The 11,595-nt window shown below is 46.3% G+C and overlaps 1 long non-coding RNA gene across 1 annotated transcript; it reads right to left on the bottom strand.

Annotated features, from left to right (window-relative positions):
* Positions 1 to 458: 458 nt before the first annotated feature.
* LOC307107626 lies at positions 459 to 8,875 on the bottom strand. The gene is made up of 3 exons (XR_013814239.1): positions 8,700 to 8,875; positions 3,637 to 5,370; positions 459 to 2,599 (listed from the first exon to the last, which is right to left on the bottom strand). It is a non-coding gene; the product is annotated as an uncharacterized lncRNA (long non-coding RNA).
* Between the last annotated feature and the right edge of the window lie 2,720 nt (positions 8,876 to 11,595).

Genomic DNA, 11,595 nt, shown 5'->3' with positions numbered 1-11,595 from the left:
ATACATATATGTGGGGAAGAGAGGTGAGCATCAAAGGAGTGAAAAACAATAGAAAAAATGAAAGGGATTCAATAATGTTTTCTCTTCTTTTTTTTAAGAGTCTCATGCTCTACCAAATAAGCTAGCCAGGCTCCTTTTTTTTTTTTTTTTTAAGAAAATTTCACCTCCTTTCTTCAGAGCACAAAGCCTCTGAAAGCAGATCTAGGCCCTGGCAAAAAAAAAAAAAAAAAGGGCGGGGGTGGGGGGATTAAGTCCAATGCAAGGTCTGGCCAGCTAAAGTACCTTTACTCAGTGTATCAGTTAGCTTTTTCTATGTAAGAAACCACCCCAAAATTTAGCATCTTAAAGCAACCACTGTTAAAAATGATTTTAAGACTTTTATTTTTTATAGAGTAGTTTTAGGTTCACAGCAAAATTGAGAAGAAGCTACAGAGAGTTTCCATATACCTCCTGCTCCCAAACATGCACAGCCTCCCTCCAACCATTTTTTTCTGCATCATCTTCTAGATGAAGCCAGACAGGCTGGTCACTGTTGGGTTCCTCATGCACTTGTGGTCAGCTGGGCAGCTGCTGGATGATATCGGATGGCCTCCCTCTCATGTCTGCTGCCTGGCCCACTGGAGAGTCCAGGTCAGTGGTTCCCAACCTTTTTTTGGCCATGCCCCACCTAAGCATCTCTAACATCCTGTGAGATATAATTCTTATTATTAAAAAAGTGAGCTCCAAAAAAAAAAAAAAAAAAAGTGAGCTCCTATTCACATGGAGGAACCCTAAAAGGCCATTAACTTGGTCTAAACAAGCTTCCAAAGAACATGGCATCGCCGAAACTGGTTTGGCTCAGTGGATAGAGCATCAGCCTGCAGACTGAAAGGTCCCAGGTTCGATTCCGATCAAGGGCATGTACCTTGGTTGCGGGCACATCCCCAGTAGGAGGTGTGCAGGAGGCAGCTGATCGATGTTTCTCTCTCATCAATGTTTCTAGCTTTCTATCCCTCTCCCTTCCTCTCTGTAAAAAATCAATAAAATATATTAAAAAAAAAAAAAAAAAAGAACATGGCATCCATGAAAGAGAAAAATAAAAGAACGAAAGGACAGGTGAAGTACTGAGGAAGAAATCACTAAGAAATTGTTAAAAAAAATTATATGAACTGATATGAAAAAATAGCAAATAAAATTTCAAAACATGTAATAGAGAACTGAAATGCACAAATATGTCACAATATATACTTATATACTGTATATGAGGCCCCTAGAACCATAAGAAATGCAAAAAATTCACCGTTAATAACTCATTCTCGAATTGCCACCTTAAAAATCACATTGCCCCCCTGTGGGGTGTGTGCCCCACGTTGGGAACCACTGGTCGAGGTGTTCTAAGCCAGGACAGCTTATCTTTGCTCCGCATGGTTACTTCATCCTCCAGTAGGGCAGCCCACACTCCATCTGATGGTCTCAAGGCCCCAAAGGGCAACAGGAGTGAAATATACAAAGTGCTTTGAACCCTGGGCTCAGGGCTTGTGCCCCATCATGTGGGCTTGAAAATAATGCTAATAAAGTATTACCATTGGAGAAAACTGGTTTAAGCACAACTAAGTGATGTCATCATTAAATGAACTCAATCTGGCAGACATAAACCACTAGACATAAGCACAGGAGAGAGGATATCAGTGCTGGGGTGGCCAGATTTACCAAAGCAATGTTAGCATGCAATAGCTGGATTGAATGTATACTAAAAAAATGGCTTGCTGTTTATATGAAAGTCAAGTTTAACTGGGCGTCCTGTATTTTTTTCTGGAAACCCTACTGTCACCCCTATGTTGTAGGCCTCCACTTTTCCAACAGGCTACCCAGAATTCTCTGCATGACAAGTCATCGAAGACCTACAGACAGCGTGGGGCAGTCAGGGTCAATTGTATATTATTAAGTAACAGTAAAGCTTAAGGTCTTTCTTACTATTTTCATATTAGAAATAGAAGTTCTAATATTTTTGTGTGCCACCCAGTGGATCGCTTGGCACCGACCACCCTCTCCACTTGGGAGACACTACACTCTGAGTTCCCAAGGCAGGGGTCACTCGTTACTGGGCTCTGTATCTCTAAGGCGGATCATTAGTTCCTTACGGACCATAGGACCTTGAGCAAATGCTTTAAATCTTCTGTCTCTCAGTCTCCTCATCTGTGAAGTTAATAATAGTACCCACTTCATAAAACCACGGGAGGAGCATATGTATAGTATGTGAAAAATGCTTAGCCCAAGTGTCAGACACATACCAGACCCTCATTACATGCCAGCTGTTATTATTATCACTACTAGAGGCCTGGCGCATGAAATTTGTGCATGGGTAGGGTCCCTAGGCCTGGCTGGCTATCAGGGCTGATCGGGGCCTTCCTTCCCCAGCTGCTGGCTGCTGGCCAGGGCCTTCCTTCATTCTGTGCCGCCCCCTGGTGGTCAGCACACTTCATAGCGAGCGGTTGAACTCCCGGTCGATCGAACTCCCAAGGGGACAATTCGCATATTAGTCTTTTTTTTATGTAGGACTAGAGGCCCGGTGCACAAATTCATGCATGGGTGGGGTCCGGCCGGCCTGCCCTGATGGGGGCTGAAGGGAGAGAGAGAGATAAGGTGAAAGAGAATTATTGATTGGCTGCCTCTTGCTGCCTCCCCCCATCGAGGATCGAGCCCCCCAACTCGGACATGTGCCCTGACTGGGAATCGAACCATGACCTCCTTGCTCATATATCGATAATTAACCACTGAGCCACACCAGCTGGGCAACTCATTTTTTAAGAAAGAAATTTTAGCTCTGACCAGTGTGGCTCAGGTGGTTGGGCATTGTCCTGTGCACTGAAAGGTTGCTGGTACGATTCCCATTCAGGGCATATGCCTAGCAGGGAGGTAGGGGGGCGGGGAGGGGATTGGGGGTGGGGGACTCAATCCCCAGTAGAGGGATGCAAGATGTAACTAATTGAAGTTTCTCTCTCTCTCCTCTCCCACCCTTCCTCTCTCTCTAAAAATCTTTTTTAAGAGAGATCTTGAAATTATTTTCAAACTCTGTATCTTCTTTTAAAGAGATATCTAATACAACCAAAGTACCTAGAATTGGTATTCTCAAGATAGTAGGACTTCACTTATGTTTCAAGTTTAGCAATGAATTGGAGCTCTTAGAGCATTTTCATGTATATACATGTCTGCACACACCTCCCACCGTCTTGGGAATGTATATTAGACCCTTTAAATTGTAAGCAAGAGATGCCTCAGCTCACTTGAGGGATTGGGGGACTGGTATATGGTAAAAATAACAATAATGTCATACTGATACCTGGGTCAAGATCACTGGCTGTATGTCTTTATGTAAGTCCCCTAGCCCTCCTGAGCCTTGGTTTTCACAGCTCACCTCCCTCTAAGACTTATGGGAGCTACATGAACATTGGATGAGCAAGGACATTATTTTAAGCTCCAGGGTGCTATTCACACATGATCAATTATTATGCCTAAGAAGCACGTCTTTTGTGACCGGATAGTATAAATACATCTTCAGATGCAGAAAAGGATACATTACAATGATTTTCAAGTTTATGGTTGAAAAATCAAACAAACACCTTCCTTAATCTTCAATTCCAGCCTTTTAAAACTCACGATGTTTTGATGACAAGTCTCTGAGTTGGAGTCCGGAGCGTGGAACTTGACTTCTGTGAGCCGAACAGAGTATTCACGATGTTGAACATGGCACCTAATTTCCAACAGGCACTCGAGATAGAGTTGTGGATAAAAGAATAAAACGAAAGAATGAGTCAGTGAGTGAATTCCCAAGGCGCTTTGGGATGCCCCGAGGAAGTGGGCTGGCTTTAGGTGGTGGTGGTGGGGGGGAGGGTCACGTTTGCAGGCTAATTTCACTGTTGCAGGCACTGCAGGTGCTGTAAACCTGCGCTCTGCCCAGAGCTGATTCTTTTGTGCCTTCCTCTATGGGACTGAAGTTCAGTCTAGCCCAGAGAGCCCCACCCTTAAACAAAGCCTTTAACATCAGGCGTAATGATAGCTGCCAACGGAGGCTTTGCTTTCTGCCTGGCCCAGGGCTATGTTCACGGAAAGTTTTTCAGGTTAAAAGTTTGAACTCTGGGGTCAGCCGATCTTGACCTCCTACTGGGTGACTTCGGAGAACTTTCTTAACTATTCTGAGCCTCCATTTTTCATCTGTAAGTTGAGTGAGCCAATAGGACCCACCTCACTGAGTTACTGTAATTATAAGAATAGTTATCGGGGTAATATTTATTGGCACTTATTACACATCAGGCATTTTTCTCACTCCTAATTATTACCCCTAGAATCCATTATGGTAGGTAAATTAAGTCATAAAATATATCCCACCCAATGCAATAAAACTATTTCACTTTGAATGACTTACACATATACCTTTACAAACATTTTCATTTTTTCTGAATTGTCCCTTATGTAGAAATCTTTGCCCATCCCTGGCCTAGGGGATGGTGGGATGGAGGAATAAAAGAACAGCTGTGCATCAGTAGGAAATAGTAGCAGAATATAAAAAAAAAATACATTTGTTTTAAAAGCAAGGATGACTCACATTATTATCCTTTTGAAGAACTTAGTTGTTCTTTGGTCAATCAATTCAGGAAAGACAGCCTCTTCCCTTTGAAAATCCACAGCCCGTGTTTACATATGAAAGGCGCTGTGTCTGCAGGAAAGAAACCAGCTTTTCTCTAGCCCGGCCTCTCCTGTGCTGTGTGACCGCAGACGGTTTTGCCCATCGTCGGATTCTATCACTCATTCACGTTGTGGAGCCTCGTCTGGGAGTCTCTGGCACGTCGCCCTGTCGACAGGAAACCCAAGCAAACACTGGGCATGCTCACCAGAAGCAGACGGTAACTTCGCACGCTGTTGGTCAGCATCCAGGAGGCCAGGCTGGCCATCCACCGGCTCATTCATTTTTCAACTGATTCCTGCGGTTGTGCGCAGATGTGGCTGCCGAGGCTGAGTCGCAAAGGGTGGGAGACCGGGTGAACAGTAGCTGGGCCGCGAAGAAAACCAAGGGGCTGCCTGTTGCTTGTGCAGTGAGACAAGAGCAGCGGTGGCTTTGGGTCCTTTGAGTCGTGCCCCGGTTCAGGGCGCTGCTGGGTGGCACCAGGCGGAGGTCCGGGGGTGGGGCAGGCCTGCCCCCGGCCATGCGGGGCCTGCTTACACTGAGAGCTGTCCCAACCCCAGAAATCCAGCAAGGGCGGTCTCACTCAATTTGGGGTCAACACTCATTTAACTGAGAAAGATATTTATTCAGCTTTCTTATTCATGCTTTTTTTTTTCTTCTTTTTCTCATGCCCATGCTGCATCCACGTTGCTTCTCTGTTTCGTACGTTCCTAATTCATTCATTGGAAAAAAGATTTTTATTTTTGTTTAAACCACCTGTGTTTGGCTTTACAGAAAAGCACAAAGGGAGTAAAAATTATTCAGCTACATAGCAAAGGGCATTTTTTTGCTTGTTTTTTTATTATTAATTAAAATACAATATTGACATACAATATTGTACTAGTCTCAGGGCCACGACATATTGATTTGACATTTATATATTGGTATTTTACAATAAATACAATGGAATATTACTAAGCAATAGAAAAGAATGAAATCCTGCCATTTGTGACAACATGGATAGGCCCAGAGGGTATTATGCTAAGTGAGGCAAGTCAGATAAAGACAATATTGCACGATTTCACATATGTGTGGAATTAAAGAAAATCAAAACAACAAGAAAAGGGCACTTTAACATCTTCTTTTAAATGATTATTTTAATTTAATTTATTTTTTAAACTAGAGGCCCAGTGCATGAAATTCGTGCATGAGGGTGTGTGTCCCTCAGCCCAGCCTGCACCCTCTCCAATCTGGGACCCCTCGAGGGATGTCTGAGGGGAGTCGGACATCTCTCTCACAATCCAGGACTGCTGGCTCCCAATTGCTTGCCTGCCTGCCTTCCTGATTGCCCCTAACCGCTTCTGCCTGCCAGCCTGATCACCCCCTAACCATTTCCCTGCCAGCCTGATTGATGTCTAACTGCTCCCCTGCCAGCCTGTTTGCCCCTAACTACCCTCCCCTGCAGGCCTGGTCACCCATAACTGCCCTCTCCTGCAGGCCTGGTCACCCCTAACTGCCCTCCCCTGTAGGCCTGGTCCCCCCAAACTGCTCTCCCCTGCAGGCCTGGGTCCCCCCCAATTGCCCTTCCCTGCAGGCCCGGTCGCCCCCAACTTCCCTCCTCTGCCGGCCTGGTCACCCCTAACTGCCTTCTCCTGCAGGCTTGATCACCCCCAACTGCCCTCCCTTGCAGGCCTGGTCCCTCCCAACTGCCCTCTCCTGCTGGCCATCTTGTGGTGGCCATCTTGTGTCCACATGGGGGCAACCATCTTTGACCACATGGGGGCAGCCATCTTGTCAATCTGCATATTACTCTTTTATTAGATAGGATAGAGGCCTGGTGCACGGGTGGGGGCCAGCTGGTTTGCCCTGAAGGGTGTCCCGGATCAGGATGGGGGTTCCCTTGGGGCGTGGGGAGGCCTGGGTGAGGGGCCTGTGGTGGTTTGCAGGCCAGCCATGCCCCCCGGCAACCCAAGCAGAGGCCCTGGTATCTGGGATTTATTTATCTTCTATAATTGAAACTTTGTAGCCTTGAGTGGAGGCCAGGGCAGGTGGGAAGCTTGGCTTCCTCCATCACCAGGGAAACCCAAGCCTCCGGCTGGCTCCAGCTCCGTGGCTGTTGCCATTTTTGTTGGGATTTATTTATCTTCTATAATTGAAACTTTGTAGCCTTGAGCAGAGGCCTGGGCCCGCCAGGGTGTGCAGGAAGCTTGGCTTCCTCCATCGCTGGGGAAACCCAAGCCTCTGGTTCTTTCCAGCTCTGTGGCTGCAGCCATTTCTGTTGGGATTTATTTATCTTCTATAATTGAAACTTTGTAGCCTTGAGCGGAGGCCTGGGCCGGCCAGGTTGTGCGGAAAGGTTGGCTTCCTCCATTGCCGGGGAAACGCAAGCCTCCTGCTTGCTCCGTGGCCGCAGCTATCTTGGTTGGGTTAATTTGCACACTCGCTTCTGATTGGCTGGTGGGCGTGGCTTGTGGGTGTAGCAGAGTGATGGTTAATTTGCATATTACTCTTTTATTAGATAGGATATATTTTTATTGATTTCAGAGACGAAGGGAGAGTGAGAAAGAGATAGAAACATCAGTGATGAGAGAGAATCATTGATCGGTTGCCTCTTGCACGCCCCCCACTGGAGATCAAGCCCACAACCCTGGCATGTGCCCTTAACCGGAATGGAACCCGAGACCATTCAGTCTGCAGGCCGTCGCTCTATCCACTGAGCCAAACCGGCTAGGGCCACTTTTAACATCTTGATGAACATCATTCTTGACTGCTCGGAAACCGAATTTACCTAAATTCTGTGCTGTGCATCATAGACCTTTTTCTGCAAAAATAAACATAGGCCTGGCGACATTATCTTTGTTAATGACAACATATCCCATGGTGTGGCTGTGCTGTATTTTATGTAACCCTTTGAAGCTTCTGAGGGTTCCGAATGTTTGCAATTTATAATTATTCCAAATTGGGCTTTGTGCAAACACCCTTGTGTATCTGGCTTTTCACCTTGGAGAGAGTCTCCTTCAGACAGGCTCCTAAAAGTAAGATCTTGGGCATCAGTGCGGACCTATGTGTATCTTATATTTGGTTTCCGATTGCCCAGATGCCATGCAGAAAGGTGACCGTTGAGCAAACCGGCCATGGCAATTTTCCAGCCACTTATAAGCCCACTCTCAATCTCCACTTTCACGTATTCTCCAGGGAGAAAAGGTTAGTTCTTTTGTGAAGTAGAAACAAAAGTCTACAAAACAGAAACTACTTTTTGCCATTTTGTCCAGCTAATGCTGGAAGAAAACCGTGAACATCCCTTTCAGGAAGTTATCTGTGTTTTTAGCAGCGTAGAGGTAAAATTTGGGCTCAACACTATAATACAGGTACAAATGAGAGGACCTATCGGGACAGTGCTCCAACCCACTGAGCTACCTGTCCAGGGCAAGAAGGGGTTCTTAATTCTGGAGTTCCCTCTAGACAAGAGCACCGGGGACAATGCCTACTTCCTGGCACAGAGTAGAAGTTCAATACAAAATAATTGAATGAATAAATGAAATGTGACTAAGTGGAAAAAGTAAAGTGTTCATCGTATCAGTGAGAGACCATCTAATCAGCCAAAGTTATTCAGTAACTATTACTAGGTCACCGATGGGGGTAAGAAGGGGCTCTGCACAACCCTTTCCTGGGTTTTTATGTTTTTCTTGAGTAGCCACAGCAAACTGGTGGGCAGGGCTGCGTGAGCCCACGGCCCTGTGTTTTGTTTTGGCTCAGGGCATAAACATTAAATATAGTGGCCAAGATTTCTAAAGTCAACTTTTACCTACACACCTGGATTTCTGGCTTTTCTTGACCCCATCCAGCCTCACCAAGCTCTGGCCAAGTCCCAGCCACAGGGCCATAGAGGGCTGGGGGCGAGGAGCGGCCTTCTCCCTGTCCGCCACAGCGCCCCCTGGCGGCCGGCGCACCTCCCCGCCGGCCTGGCCCCTGGAGGCGTCTGGAGTTTGCCACGCCTTTGTGTTTTACGCTTTTTTGTTTTAAGTTTGGAATGTGCGTCGTGGAGATCTTCTTATCTTACCTTAATTCCCCCAACTCGAAGAAACGTACTTGCTCTCTCTCGTCCCCATTTTTAAGAGCCTCCCCGACAGCCTGCGTTTGGTCTTTGTCTTCACCCGGGGAGCAGGCACCGCTCTCGGGGGACGGTCTCGCGGCGAGCGCTCCTGCGGGTTGACGGCCATCAAAGGCGTTGGGAGACTCCGCTGTGCATGTGGGTGGGGGCGGGGACGTGGGGAGAAGAGACCGACACCGAGATTATGGAGGGTTATGGCTCAACCTGCCGGTTCCTGGCCAATCCTGGCTGTCAGGCAAAGCCCAGCTAGACACTTACTTGAAATATGTATTTTTTTTTTGGGGGGGGGGGGGCAGGGCAAGGGGAGAGATAAAATCTTGATTCTACTCTGCTCTGAGGAAATGACGGTTGACTCTATTTGTATATATAATTAGACGTCAGCATACAGAGAAACATCTGAACATTTTGTTATTGGAAAGGCGGGCATTTCCCATTCCCCCTCCTCCCCGAATAACAGGAATAAATGCCAAACTTCTACTACCGATTCGTTGGTAGTCTAACCGGATTTATTTTCTCCTCCGACAGTAGGTGTTTAGTGTCAATGTACATTTTTTTTTCTGCCACGATGCTTCCTGTCCCCAAACTATTAATTTTGTTTTTATGAATAATACAGTATGCCCGGGTTATTATTGAGTTTGATTGTATGCTGGCCTCATGCTCTGCATTTTAATTTACGTGTAACTGCTCAGGAAAAAAAAAATGCAAATCTCTTCTATTCAAATTCAAACAAAAATAAATGGATTTTTTATGGCCTAAAGGATCTTTTCATTACCAAATCATTTATCTTTTCAGGAAGTACATTTATATATCCAATATGCTCTAGTGCTGTCTTTATTTTCTTCCCCTTTTCCGCCTTTAATAAATATGCTGCCTCTTTTCAGAGCTCCTGTGAATCTCTGCCGATAGGGGCTGCGTATAGCAAGCAGGCTGAGCAAGACTATAATTAATAGCATGAAACAGAAAGCAAAAGGGTTCATAGAAAACTCAAACATATTAAATCTTCACATGCCGGCCTTAGCAAAACAAAATAATATAAAGGCGGGCGGAGGGGGAGAAATGGGTGTCTGTGAGTCTTGCTGCTGGTGTCTTTAAGAGCCAGATCTCTGCTTTGGCTTCTAACAGGATCTGCTATTAGAAGTTTGGCATTTTGAGCGCCAGGCTGTGTTTTTATTGAACACCGGTTTATTTTTATTTCTTGATGGAAGAAGCCGGCTTCGAGGGCTTTGCTTCTGGGAGGGGTGGGAAGACACAAACAGCTGGGGCACACCAAGCAATCTCTGCTAAACGCCATGGGCCAGCTCCGGGGGCTTGTGCTGAGTTAGCAAGCCCCGGAGTGGGAAACAGGAGGGCGATGCGAGTGGATGGCCTTTTCCCTGTTTTTTAGACATTCGCCTTTCTCTGGCAGATTGCACTTTAAAAATCATATGATTGCGTTAAACATACCCAGACTGTTGACTTTCCCGTTTCATGTTTATGTATTAAATCGGATTTCAGGGCCAACTCAATGGATGTCTTTGTTCTGGCCAGATTAAGTCACACAGATAATCTGGTTTAGTTATGGCTACATTGTTGAGATGCTGCTAATTATAGTGCTTACTGTACGGCCGAGCGGGTGATGCACACAGTCATTTTGAAGAAGGAAAAAAAAGCCATATGCCCAGCTCAGAAATGTATGGTCACTCGGACTCTCCCTAAAGGCCCATTTCAAGACTGGATGTCACAGAATGGTTTACTTAGGGATTCTTAAAGCCCGCCCCGCCTGCGGATCCTCCGTGATCCTGGGGGTGGAGGCTGAGACGGGCAGGGTTGAGCTGTGATCTCACAGCAGTGTGCACGCTGCGGCTCTGACAGACAAGGGAGGAGGGGCTGAGACCTCCCCACAAACCAGGCCTTGGCACCGAAGGTTTCCTACATGAAGGGAGAGGGGCTGCTTTTCGTCTTCCTTCCTTCCTTCCTTCCTTCCTTCCTTCCTTCCTTCCTTCCTTCCTTCCTTCCTTCCTTCCTTCCTTCCTTCCTTCCTTCCTTTCTCTCTCTCTCTCTCTCTCTCTCTCTCTCTCTCTCTCTCTTTCTAAAAATTGATTTCAAGAGAAAGAAGAGACAGAAACATCAATGATGAGAGAGAATCATTGATCGGCTGCCTCCAGCACGCCCCCTACTGGGGATCGAACCCAAAACCCGGGCATGTGCCCTAGACCGGAATTGAACTATGACCTCCTGGTTCATAGGTCGATGTTCAACCACTGAGCCATGACAGCCGGTCAAGAGGCTGCTTTTGGACGAGCTACCACTAGCCAGCCAGGAACAGAGCAACCCAGAGCACATCTGACAGCGAACTCCTTAAGAGACAAAAATAAATCAGGGTTTCGGGAGGTGCTGTCCTTCAATGCCCTGTTTCCTATGCGGAGAAATTATGGGGTTTGGATGGGAGAGGAGATGGATGTTTAAGCAAATGTTTACTAAGGTGACTCCTTTCCACATCCTTGGGGATTGGCCCTTCACGTCATGTCCTCCATTTCATGATTTATTTGGGAAATTCCTGAGCTGGAAGCAAAGGGAGAAATCAAGGTCTTGGCACCTTGAGTGAAAACAAATAGCACATTGGAATGTATTTAGCAGATGGAAATGCAGAACACAGAAAAACAGACGGAGGATGATTCCGAAGAAATGGTGTGGTTCTGACTAGGAAGTGATAAGATACTGAATTCGAGACGCAGCTTATGTAGGGAACGGGTGTAATTGTTATCTATGAATCACCTGTCAGTCAGGCAACTAGATGAGGTGGATAGACAAACGCAGGAGAGAACAGACACGAGGATCACAATGCCAAGGGCAGCTTTCTTGTTTA

Source organism: Cnephaeus nilssonii (genome assembly GCF_951640355.1).
Source record: "Cnephaeus nilssonii genome assembly, chromosome: 11".
Lineage (NCBI taxonomy): Eukaryota > Metazoa > Chordata > Mammalia > Chiroptera > Vespertilionidae > Cnephaeus > Cnephaeus nilssonii.
Note: the sequence above shows the minus strand (reverse complement) of the source record. Positions and strands in the feature narration are given on the sequence as shown.